Source organism: Lissotriton vulgaris, unplaced genomic scaffold (assembly GCF_964263255.1).
Source record: "Lissotriton vulgaris unplaced genomic scaffold, aLisVul1.2 SCAFFOLD_568, whole genome shotgun sequence".
NCBI lineage: Eukaryota > Metazoa > Chordata > Amphibia > Caudata > Salamandridae > Lissotriton > Lissotriton vulgaris.
In genome coordinates, this window is record NW_028245922.1 from 66,968 (window position 1) to 80,091 (window position 13,124).

The window sequence follows — 13,124 nt, forward strand, 5'->3', positions numbered from 1 at the left end:
CAAGGGAAACATCTGGGATGCTCTGGGATCCCTGCCCTCACCCTCTACACAAGGGAAACATCTGGGATGCTCTGGGATCCCTGCCCTCACCCTCTACACAAGGGAAACATCTGGGATGCTCTGGGATCCCGGCCCTCACCCTCTACACAAGGGAAACATCTGGGATGCTCCGGGATCCCGGCCCTCACCCTCTACACAAGGGAAACATCTGGGATGCTCTGGGATCCCTGCCCTCATCCTCTACACAAGGGAAACATATGGGATGCTCTGGGATCCCTGCCCTCACCCTCTACACAAGGGAAACATCTGGGTTCCCTGCCCTCACCCTCTGCACAAGGGAAACATCTGGGATGCTCTGGGATGCCTGCCCTCGCCCTCTACACAAGGGAAACATCTGGGATCCCTGCCCTCACCCTCTACACAAGGGAAACATCTGGGATGCTCTGGGATCCCGGCCCTCATCCTCTACACAAGGGAAACATCTGGGATGCTCTGGGATACCTGCCCCTCAACCTCTACACAAGGGAAACATCTGGGATGCTCTGGGATACCTGCCCTCACCCTCTACACAAGGGAAACATCTGGGATCCCTGCCCTCACCCTCTACAAGAGGGACACACCTGGGATGCTCCGGGATCCCTGCCCTCATCGTCTACACAAGCGAAACATCTGGGATGATCTGGGATCCCTGCCCTCACCCTCTACACAGGGGAAACATCTGGGATAGTCTGGGATCCCTGCCCTCACCTTCTCCACAGGGGAAACATCTGGGATGCTCTGGGATCCCGGCCCTCACCCTCTACACAAGGGAAACATCTGGGATGCTCTGGGATCCCGGCCCTCACCCTCTACACAAGGGAAACATCTGGGATGCTCTGGGATCCCTGCCCTCACCCTCTATACAAGGGAGACATCTGGGATGCTCTGGGATCCCCGCCCTCACCCTCTACACAAGGGAAACATCTGGGTTGCTCTGGGATCCCCGCCCTCACCCTCTACACAAGGGAAACATCTGGGATGCTCTGGGATCCCTGCTCTCACCCTCTACACAAGAGAAACATCTGGGATCCCTGCCCTCACCATCTACACAAGGGAAACATCTGGGATCCCCGCCCTCACCCTCTACACAAGGGAAACATCTGGGATGCTCTGGGATCCCCACCCTCTACACAAGGGAAACATCTGGGATGGTTTTGGATCCCGGCCCTCACCCTCTACACAAGGGAAACATCTGTAATGATCTGGGATCCTGGCCCTAACCCTCTACACAAGGGAAACATCTGGGATGCTCTGGGATCCCTGCCCTCACCCTCTACACAAGGGAAACATCTGTAATGATCTGAGATCCCGGCCCTCACCCTCTACACAAGGGAAACATCTGGGATGCTCTGGGATCCCCGCCCTCACCCTCTACACAAGGGAAACATCTGGGATGCTCTGAGATCCCCGCCCTCACCCTCTACACAAGGGAAACATCTGGGATGCTCTGGGATCCCTGCCCTCACCCTCTACACAAGAGAAACATCTGGGATCCCTGCCCTCACCCTCTACACAAGGGAAGCATCTGGGATCCCTGCCCTCACCCTCTACACAAGGGAAACATCTGTAATGATCTGGGATCCTGTCCCTAACCCTCTACACAAGGGAAACATCTGGGATGCTCTGGGATCCCTGCCCTCACCCTCTACACAAGGGAAACATCTGTAATGATCTGAGATCCCGGCCCTCACCCTCTACACAAGGGAAACATCTCGGATGCTCTGGGATCCCCGCCCTCACCCTCTACACAAGGGAAACATCTGGGATGCTCTGGGATCCCTGCTCTCACCCTCTACACAAGAGAAACATCTGGGATCCCTGCCCTCACCATCTACACAAGGGAAACATCTGGGATCCCCGCCCTCACCCTCTACACAAGGGAAACATCTGGGATGCTCTGGGATCCCCACCCTCTACACAAGGGAAACATCTGGGATGGTTTGGGATCCCGGCCCTCACCCTCTACACAAGGGAAACATCTGTAATGATCTGGGATCCTGGCCCTAACCCTCTACACAAGGGAAACATCTGGGATGCTCTGGGATCCCTGCCCTCACCCTCTACACAAGGGAAACATCTGTAATGATCTGAGATCCCGGCCCTCACCCTCTACACAAGGGAAACATCTGGGATGCTCTGGGATCCCCGCCCTCACCCTCTACACAAGGGAAACATCTGGGATGCTCTGAGATCCCCGCCCTCACCCTCTACACAAGGGAAACATCTGGGATGCTCTGGGATCCCTGCCCTCACCCTCTACACAAGAGAAACATCTGGGATCCCTGCCCTCACCCTCTACACAAGGGAAGCATCTGGGATCCCTGCCCTCACCCTCTACACAAGGGAAACATCTGTAATGATCTGGGATCCTGGCCCTAACCCTCTACACAAGGGAAACATCTGGGATGCTCTGGGATCCCTGCCCTCACCCTCTACACGAAGGGAAACATCTGGGATGCTCTGGGATCCCCGCCCTCACCCTCTACACAAGGGAAACATCTGGGATGCTCTGAGATCCCCGCCCTCACCCTCTCCACAAGGGAAACATCTGGGATGCTCTGGGATCCCGGCCCTCACCCTCTACACAAGGGAAACATCTGGGATGCTCTGGGATCCCGGCCCTCACCCTCTACACAAGGGAAACATCTGGGATGCTCTGAGATCCCCGCCCTCACCCTCTCCACAAGGGAAACATCTGGGATGCTCTGGGATCCCTGCCCTCACCCTCTACACAAGGGAAACATCTGGGATCCCTGCCCTCACCCTCTACACAAGGGAAACACCTGGGATGCTCTGGGATCCCTGCCCTCATCCTCTACACAAGGGAAACATATGGGATGCTCTGGGATCCCTGCCCTCACCCTCTACACAAGGGAAACATCTGGGATCCCTGCCCTCACCCTCTGCACAAGGGAAACATCTGGGATGCTCTGGGATGCCTGCCCTCACCCTCTACACAAGGGAAACATCTGGGATCCCTGCCCTCACCCTCTACACAAGGGAAACATCTGGGATGCTCTGGGATCCCGGCCCTCACCCTCTACACAAGGGAAACATCTGGGATGCTCTGGGATACCTGCCCTCACCCTCTACACAAGGGAAACATCTGGGATCCCTGCCCTCACCCTCTACAAGAGGGACACATCTGGGATGCTCTGGGATCCCTGCCCTCATCCTCTACACAAGGGAAACATCTGGGATGATCTGGGATCCCTGCCCTCACCCTCTACACAGGGGAAACATCTGGGATGCTCTGGGATCCCTGCCCTCACCCTCTCCACAAGGGAAACATCTGGGATGCTCTGGGATCCCGGCCCTCACCCTTTACACAAGGGAAACATCTGGGATGCTCTGGGATCCCGGCCCTCACCCTCTACACAAGGGAAACATCTGGGATGCTCTGGGATCCCTGCCCTCACCCTCTATACAAGGGAGACATCTGGGATGCTTTGGGATCCCTGCCCTCATCCTCTGCATAAGGGAAACATCTGGGATGCTCTTGGATCCCTGCCCTCACCCTCTACACAAGGGAAACATCTGGGATCCCTGCCCTCACCCTCTACACAAGGGAAACATCTGGGATCCCTGCCCTCACCCTCTACACAAGGGAAACATCTGGGATGCTTTGGGATCCCTGCCCTCACCCTCTACACAAGGTAAACATCTGGGATCCCGGCCCTCACCCTCTACACAAGGGAAACATCTGGGATGCTCTGGGATCCCTGCCCTCACCCTCTACACAAGGGAAACATCTGGGATGCTCTGGGATCCCCGCCCTCACCCTCTACACAAGGGAAACATCTGGGATGCTCTGGGATCCCCGCCCTCACCCTCTACACAAGGGAAACATCTGGGATGCTCTGGGATCCCTGCTCTCACCCTCTACACAAGAGAAACATCTGGGATCCCTGCCCTCACCATCTACACAAGGGAAACATCTGGGATCCCCGCCCTCACCCTCTACACAAGGGAAACATCTGGGATGCTCTGCGATCCCCACCCTCTACACAAGGGAAACATCTGGGATGGTTTGGGATCCCGGCCCTCACCCTCTACACAAGGGAAACATCTGTAATGATCTGGGATCCTGGCCCTAACCCTCTACACAAGGGAAACATCTGGGATGCTCTGGGATCCCTGCCCTCACCCACTACACAAGGGAAACATCTGTAATGATCTGAGATCCCGGCCCTCACCCTCTACACAAGGGAAACATCTGGGATGCTCTGAGATCCCCGCCCTCACCCTCTACACAAGGGAAACATCTGGGATGCTCTGGGATCCCTGCCCTCACCCTCTACACAAGAGAAACATCTGGGATCCCTGCCCTCACCCTCTACACAAGGGAAGCATCTGGGATCCCTGCCCTCACCCTCTACACAAGGGAAACATCTGTAATGATCTGAGATCCCGGCCCTCACCCTCTACACAAGGGAAACATCTGGGATGCTCTGGGATCCCCGCCCTCACCCTCTACACAAGGAAAACATCTGGGATGCTCTGAGATCCCCGCCCTCACCCTCTACACAAGGGAAACATCTGGGATGCTCTGGGATCCCTGCCCTCACCCTCTACACAAGAGAAACATCTGGGATCCCTGCCCTCACCCTCTACACAAGGGAAGCATCTGGGATCCCTGCCCACACCCTCTACACAAGGAAAACATCTGGGATGCTCTGGGATCGCTGCCCTCATCCTCTACACAAGGGAAACATCTGGGATGCTCTGAGATCCCCGCCCTCGCCCTCTACACAAGGGAAACATCTGGGATGCTCTGGGATCCCTGCCCTCACCCTCTACACAAGAGAAACATCTGGGATCCCTGCCCTCACCCTCTACACAAGGGAAGCATCTGGGATCCCTGCCCTCACCCTCTACACAAGGGAAACATCTGTAATGATCTGAGATCCCGGCCCTCACCCTCTACACAAGGGAAACATCTGGGATGCTCTGGGATCCCCGCCCTCACCCTCTACACAAGGGAAACATCTGGGATGCTCTGAGATCCCCGCCCTCACCCTCTACACAAGGGAAACATCTGGGATGCTCTGGGATCCCTGCCCTCACCCTCTACACAAGAGAAACATCTGGGATCCCTGCCCTCACCCTCTACACAAGGGAAGCATCTGGGATCCCTGCCCACACCCTCTACACAAGGAAAACATCTGGGATGCTCTGGGATCGCTGCCCTCATCCTCTACACAAGGGAAACATCTGGGAGTGTACCTGGATGATAGATTGGATATGAAAAGGCAGGTCGATGCCATTGTGTCATCAACTATGTTCACCCTCAGGACCACTAAGAAAATCCTTCCTTTTATGCCTGGATTATGTCACGACTGGACTATTGCAACAGCCTCTATCTAAACATTCAAGAGAGACTGTTGCATAGACTCCAGATGCTGCCGAACACTGCTGCTAGGCTGACATCTGGCATACCAAAATGTTCTCCCATCTCCAGTGAAATCCGCAGACTTCATTGGCTGCCAGTGAGGCAGCGAATATATTTTAAGTCTCTGTGTTTCGTCTTTAAGTCACTCCAGAATCAGGGACCACGCTACTTACAGGATCAACTACAATGGTACCAACCAACCAGCTAGGCCCTTACGCTCATCAACCCAGAAATTGGTGAGAGTCCCACCAGTGAAAAAAGCTCGCTGGGGTGGGAAAAGCTTTGTGGTAGGCGCTGCAAAGTTATGGAACCAGCTGCCTCTTTACCTGAGGAACTGCACGGATTTCTTACCATTTAGGAGAATGCTGAAAACTTGGCTGTTCTACACTCATAGTTTTAATCTTTCCCCTTCTCAGGATAGCAGATAGCGCCAAGACACCCATGGGTAACAGACACGCTTAATAAAACAAATAACATAACATAACACAAGCAACACTGTGCTGCCAGCAGATCAGGCGCCAAGAGGTACACAAGCAACACTGTGCTGCCGGCAGATCAGGCGCCAAGAGGTACACAAACAACACTGTGCTGCCTGCAGATCAGGCGCCAAGAGGTACACAAGCAGCGCTGTGCTGCCAGCTGGTCAAGCGCCAAGGGGTACACAAGCAGCAATGTGCTGCCGGCAGATCAGGCGCCAAGCAGCACGGTGCTACCGGCAGATCAGGCGCCAAGAGGTACACAGGCAGCGCAGGCGCCAAGAGGTACACAGGCAGCGCTGTGCTGCCGGCAGAGCAGGCGCCAAGAGGTACACAGGCAGCGCTGTGCTGCCGGCAGATCAGGCGCCAAGAGGTACACAAACAACACTGTGCTGCCTGCAGATCAGGGGCCAAGAGGTACACAAGCAGCGCTGTGCTGCCAGCTGGTCAAGCGCCAAGGGGTACACAAGCAGCAATGTGCTGCCGGCAGATCAGGCGCCAAGCAGCACGGTGCTACCGGCAGATCAGGCGCCAAGAGGTACACAAGCAGCAATGTGCTGCCGGCAGAACAGGCGCCAAGAGGTACACAGGCAGCACTGTGCTGCCGGCAGAGCAGGCGCCAAGAGGTACACAGGCAGCAGTGTGCTGCCGGCAGAGCAGGCGCCAAGAGGTACACAGGCAGCACTGTGCTGCCGGCAGAGCAGGCGCCAAGAGGTACACAGGCAGCAGTGTGCTGCCGGCAGAGCAGGCGCCAAGAGGTACACAGGCAGCAATGTGCTGCCGGCAGAGCAGGCGCCAAGAGGTACACAGGCAGCACTGTGCTGCCAGCAGAGCAGGCGCCAAGAGGTACACAGGCAGCAATGTGCTGCCGGCAGAGCAGGCGCCAAGAGGTACACAGGCAGCGCTGTGCTGCCGGCAGAGCAGGCGCCAAGAGGTACACAGGCAGCAATGTGCTGCCGGCAGAGCAGGCGCCAAGAGGTACATAGGCAGCGCTGGGCTGCCTGCAGATCGACACGCTGACAATTTAATTTGCGTGCTGCCTGCAACACTCTACTCAGCTAATGTTGTGATCACAAATATAGCAGAGTAAACACTGCTGGACCGCCACCAGGCTCGGGTATCGGGTTCTCAAAGAAAGGACCAGTGGTAGAGCAAAGGCCAGCAGCCAATGCAGGGGCCCGACGCCCCCCAAACACGCACCAAAGTTTCTCTCCCCTCCCCCCAACCCCCCAACCCAGCTTTTTCGAGTGGCCATCACACCTTGGATGACTGTTTGGTTGACAAAAGGTACGTCAGTCAAGGTGAGGAGGGTTTGGTGTATTGCCTGCAGGCTGCAGCAGCCACCATCCACCAAGACCCACCACGATGCACAGCTCGAGCCACCACCTTGCTCCGCCCGGCCCCTGCTCACAAACCGGCCCCTGCTCACAAATCCACTGCGCAGACCCGCCGGGCGGGGCCGACCAGTACCTTTCAGCCAGGAAGTTTACTTTCACTGTTTCCTACAAAACGGGCATGCGAGCCACAGGATGCGTGCTGCTGTTAGACCTCTCGACAGCTTTGCTCCGGACCCTGGAGCCCGAGGAAGGGGACAGTCACCGATGATGTGGCGTCCCCGTCCTGACTCTCCAGAGTTTTCTGTTTCCAATCTAATGCACTCTGGGAGTTGTAGTCCTGGGCCACTTTAGTCGATCCAGATGAACTGACGGTCAAAAACAAAGGAATGATGCTTCACTATAGCCAGTGCTATAAATGGGGAAAAATAAGTGCAGATACTCATTAAAATAAGCTAGAGGTGTGCCAAGTGGGCGGGGTTAAGGGCGGGGCTAGGGGCGAGACATAGATACTCAATGACTTCTATTGCCCTGCAAATTCTGCAAGGCAACGTTACACAAATATATGTTAAAATAACATTTCTAAGCACCCATTTCAGAATTGAACACGTAGCTGGTATTTTATCAGGAAAAAGTGGCAAATCTAACTTCAGCTGTCACACTTTTACATCCCCCCCTTCCTTTTATGTTTATCTCGTTTTCCCCCAACCAGATCCATTGCCAGTTGTCCTTCATGGGGTGCTGCAGGGGTCCCTGCTATTCTTTGCTCTTCGGGCAGGGCTGCCTTCACACTCACTGATCCCTCGCTGTTTTAATGTAAATGCAGCCATTAGTGCTGGAGAGGCACACAAAGGGAAGCAGCTCCTGTGCTAAAAAAATCATGAAAAGAAAACCAGCTTCGGTGAGGGTGTAGGGTTGTTAATCACTGTGTGAGACAAGCCCTCTCCAACACCTGCAGTGTGGGGAAATTCAAATGGGCGCTGCTAATCCAGCAGCCTGTCTGGAAAAACGCCACTTCAAGGACTCTGGGTGATGTGTGACATTAGGAAGCAGAGCGGCATCTGTCCTGCGTTGGAAGAGATTCCAAACCCGAGCCTGCCGTTTCATCTATCAAGGTACCGGTACTCTCCCTGACAAAAAAAAAAAGTGCCGGTACAGGCAGTGCTGGAGCGGAGACATCAGTGCTGCGCCGGAGCCTTACCGGAACAAGCAGCCTGGAGGGGGTCAAATGTCAAATGATGCGAGTGAGGCGCTTGGAAACCCTCGAAGCGCCAGTGTAATACTGTGCCTGACCCTTTCCCGGCGCTCGTGGCCCCGCCCGGTGCCATGGGGAGGCTGGAGTGCAAAGTGACTGACTGCAAGGACAGTGGACTCACCCGAGGCTGCAGACTGGGGGCTCAGAACAAGTACATGATCGGGTGTCTCTCGGGGATGCCTCCTCGTCTCTGTCACAAGTCACGCACACTTTTGATTGCGCGAGCCCCCCCACATGATCACCAGGCCCACCTAAGGGTGAAGGTAAGACCGCGCAGGTGCGGCTCCTGATTATGAATTGGTTGAAGCTGCTGCACCGGGTCACGGACGGCGCAGCGCTAGATTCCCCGGATGCATTTTATGCAAATAGTTCTCCCCGCACGGAGGACGACCGGAGTAGACAAAAACGGCACGCCCCACCCAGCCTACCGGGGGATTGCCCGGAATTACCAGTCCGGCCCTGGGTGAAAGGTCACCATAAGGTCAGCCTGTGAGCGAAACCTACAGTAGAGCTCACGGGCACGTTTTATGAACGGGTCCTAAAATCATTTCTAAACGAAAGGGGGGCTTTTCGAGTTGTAATCTGGAGGTTTTGAATATCCCCCCACCTGCACAGGACTTCAAGCAGGGAATGTAACCCCCACCCAGTGTTCCTGGGCTCCGCCTCTTCTCAGCCTGAAATACTTCTAACCATCTCATACTGTGTGTATAGCTTGCGTTAGCCAAGGCCACATTGGCAGACTTACATTTATATTACTGTGAGTTGGGAATGGCAGAGCCCTGGGTGTGTTCATAAATTATAACAACCGATAGGTCTGTGAGCGGTCTGCGTTGGGTGAAAGTATCAATTCAGACATCCGCAGGGCTCCGGCAATGCCTCTTGGTATTAATTCAGACATCTGCAGGGCTCTGACAATGCCCCTTGGTATTGATTCAGACATCCGCAGGGCTCATACCAAGAGGCATTGTCAGACTGACAATGCCTCTTGGTATTAATTCAGACATCCGAAGGGCTCTGGCAATGCCTCTTGGTATTAATTCAGACATCTGCAGGGCGCTGACAATGCCCCTTGGTATTGATTCAGACATCCGCAGGGCTCTGACAATGCCTCTTGGTATTAATTCAGACATCCGCAGGGCTCTGGCAATGCCTCTTGGTATTAATTCAGACATCCGCAGGGCTCTGACAATGCCCCTTGGTATTGATTCAGACATCCGCAGGGCTCTGACAATGCCTCTTGGTATTAATTCAGACATGCAGGGCTCTGACAATGCTTCTTGGTATTAATTCAGACATCTGCAGGGCGCTGACAATGCCCCTTGGTATTAATTCAGACATGCAGGGCTCTGGCAATGCCTCTTGGTATTAATTCAGACATCTGCAGGGCGCTGACAATGCCTCTTGGTATTAATTCAGACATCTGCAGGGCGCTGACAATGCCTCTTGGTATTAATTCAGACATCTGCAGGGCGCTGACAATGCCTCTTGGTATTAATTCAGACATCCGCAGGGCTCTGACAATGCCCCTTGGTATTGATTCAGACACCTGCAGGGCTCTGACAATGCCTCTTGGTATTAATTCAGACATCCGCAGGGCGCTGACAATGCCTCTTGGTATTAATTCAGACATCCGCAGGGCTCTGACAATGCCTCTTGGTATTAATTCAGACATGCAGGGCTCTGACAATGCCCCTTGGTATTAATTGAGACATGCAGGGCTCTGACAATGCCCCTTGGTATTGATTCAGACATCCGCAGGGCTCTGACAATGCCCCTTGTTATTGATTCAGACATCCGCAGGGCTCCGACAATGCCCCTTGGTATTGATACAGACATTTGTAGGGCTCTGACAATGCCCCTTGGTATCAATTCAGACATCCGCAGGGCTCTGACATTGCCCCTTGGTATCAATTCAGACATCCGCAGGGCTCTGACAATGCCTCTTGGTATTAATTCTGGCATCCGCAGGGCTCTGACAATGCCCCTTGGTATTGATTCTGGCATCCACAGGGCTCTGACAATGCCCCTTGGTATTGATTCATACATCCGCAGGGCTCCGACAATGCCCCTTGGTATTGATTCAGACATCTGCAGGGCTCTGACAATGCCCCTTGTTATTGATTCAGACATCTGCAGGGCTCTGACAATGCCCCTTGGTATTAATTCAGACATCTGCAGGGCTCTGACAATGCCCCTTGGTATTGATTCAGACATCTGCGGGGCTCTGACAATGCCCCTCGGTATTGATTCAGACATCTGCAGGGCTCTGACAATGCCCCTTGGTATTGATTCAGACATCTGCGAGGTCTAAAAATGCCCCTTGGTATTGATTCAGACATCCACAGGGCTCTGGCAATACCCCCTTAGTATTGATTCAGACATCCGCAGGGCTCTGATAATGACCCATGGTATTGATTCAGACATCCACAGGGCTCTGGCAAAGCCGCTTGGTATCAATTCAGACATCCGCAGGGCTCTGACAATGCCCCTTAGTATTAATTCAGACATCCGCAGGGCTCTGACAATGCCGCTTGGTATTAATTCAGACATCCGCAGGGCGCTGACAATGCCTCTTGGTATTAATTCAGACATGCAGGGCTCTGACAATGCCCCTTGGTATTAATTCAGACATGCAGGGCTCTGACAATGCCTCTTGGTATTAATTCAGACATCCGCAGTGCTCTGACAATGCCGCTTGGTATTAATTCAGACATCCGCAGGGCGCTGACAATGCTTCTTGGTATTAATTCAGACATCCGCAGGGCTCTGACAATGCCCCTTAGTATTAATTCAGACATCCGCAGGGCTCTGACAATGCCTCTTAGTATTAATTCAGACATCCGCAGGGCTCTGACAATGCCGCTTGGTATTAATTCAGACATCCGCAGGGCGCTGACAATGCCTCTTAGTATTAATTCAGACATCCGCAGGGCACTGACAATGCCTCTTGGTATTAATTCAGACATCCGCAGGGCGCTGACAATGCCTCTTGGTATTAATTCAGACATCCGCAGGGCGCTGACAATGCCCCTTGGTATTAATTCAGACATCCGCAGGGCGCTGACAATGCCCCTTGGTATTAATTCAGATATCCGCAGGGCTCTGACAATGCCCCTTAGTATTAATTCAGACATCCGCAGGGCTCTGACAATGCCGCTTGGTATTAATTCAGACATCTGCAGGGTGCTGACAATGCCTCTTGGTATTAATTCAGACATCCGCAGGGCGCTGACAATGCCTCTTGGTATTAATTCAGACATCCGCAGGGCGCTGACAATGCCTCTTGGTATTAATTCAGACATCCGCAGGGCGCTGACAATGCCTCTTGGTATTAATTCAGACATCCGCAGGGCTCTGACAATGCCTTTCAGTATTAATTCAGACATCCGCAGGGCGCTGACAATGCCTCTTGGTATTAATTCAGACATCCGCAGGGCTCTGACAATGCCTTTCAGTATTAATTCAGACATCCGCAGGGCGCTGACAATGCCTTTCAGTATTAATTCAAACATCCGCAGGGCGCTGATTATGAAATGCAATAAACAGATCAAACAAAAATAAGGAGAGTAATCATGAATGCTTGGGCTCTTTTAGCCTACAGCGAGGGGTTCTGCAGGGGCGTGTGTTGGCCCTGATCCTTTTCCTACTCTATATCAATCAGCTTGAGTCTGTTCTAGTGGGTCTAGGTACAGACGTCCCAAAAATGAAGAACCAATTAATGCTGCTTTTGGCCGCCATAAGTGTGGCAGGGTATGCTCAGACGTGAGTCCCTTGTTCACTTTGCCACTGGATTCAAGCAAGCCGGGCTGAAGACGGCTGGAATTCCTGAAACCGGTCCTCGGAAGCTTGTTTCCGGTCCAGGGAAGGCATGGCTTGGCAGTTCGGGCTGGACTGTTCCCATGAGGCACAGGGTCAGACAAATTTGCATATAGCCAAGTCTGAACTGGGGTGGCAGAGTGGGCTAAAGAACGATGATACCACTCCTATTCTAACCTGCCGATTTTGAGACTGAGCAAAGCGCTACTGGACAGAGGAAGTGAATCAAGGCTCACCAGAGGCGCTCTGCAAGGCGCTACTTTTCGCCGGACCCGCTCCGCGGGTCCCGCTTCACGGACCTGCTGATTGCTGGCTTCTTATCAGGGCTGCAGGCTAACAGGGCTGCGAGCGAGTATACTGCTGGACTCAAACTCCCAAGAGTCCCAGCAGTTTCTTTCACCAAACCCACCCGGTGACGCTCTCCCTGTAGGCCCCGCCCCCTGCTGCTTGCTGAAAAGGCACCGGATTTGCTCCAACAGAGGATACCACTCCTATTCTAACCTGCCGATTTTGAGACTGAGCAAAGCGCTACTGGACAGAGGAAGCGAATCAAGGCTCACCAGAGGCGCTCTGCAAGGCGCTACTTTTCGCCGGACCCGCTCCGCGGGTCCCGCTTCACGGACCTGCTGATTGCTGGCTTCTTATCAGGGCTGCAGGCTAACAGGGCTGCGAGCGAGTATACTGCTGGACTCAAACTCCCAAGAGTCCCAGCAGTTTCTTTCACCAAACCCACCCGGTGACGCTCTCCCTGTAGGCCCCACCCCCTGCTGCTTGCTGAAAAGGCACCGGATTTGCTCCAACAGAGGATACCA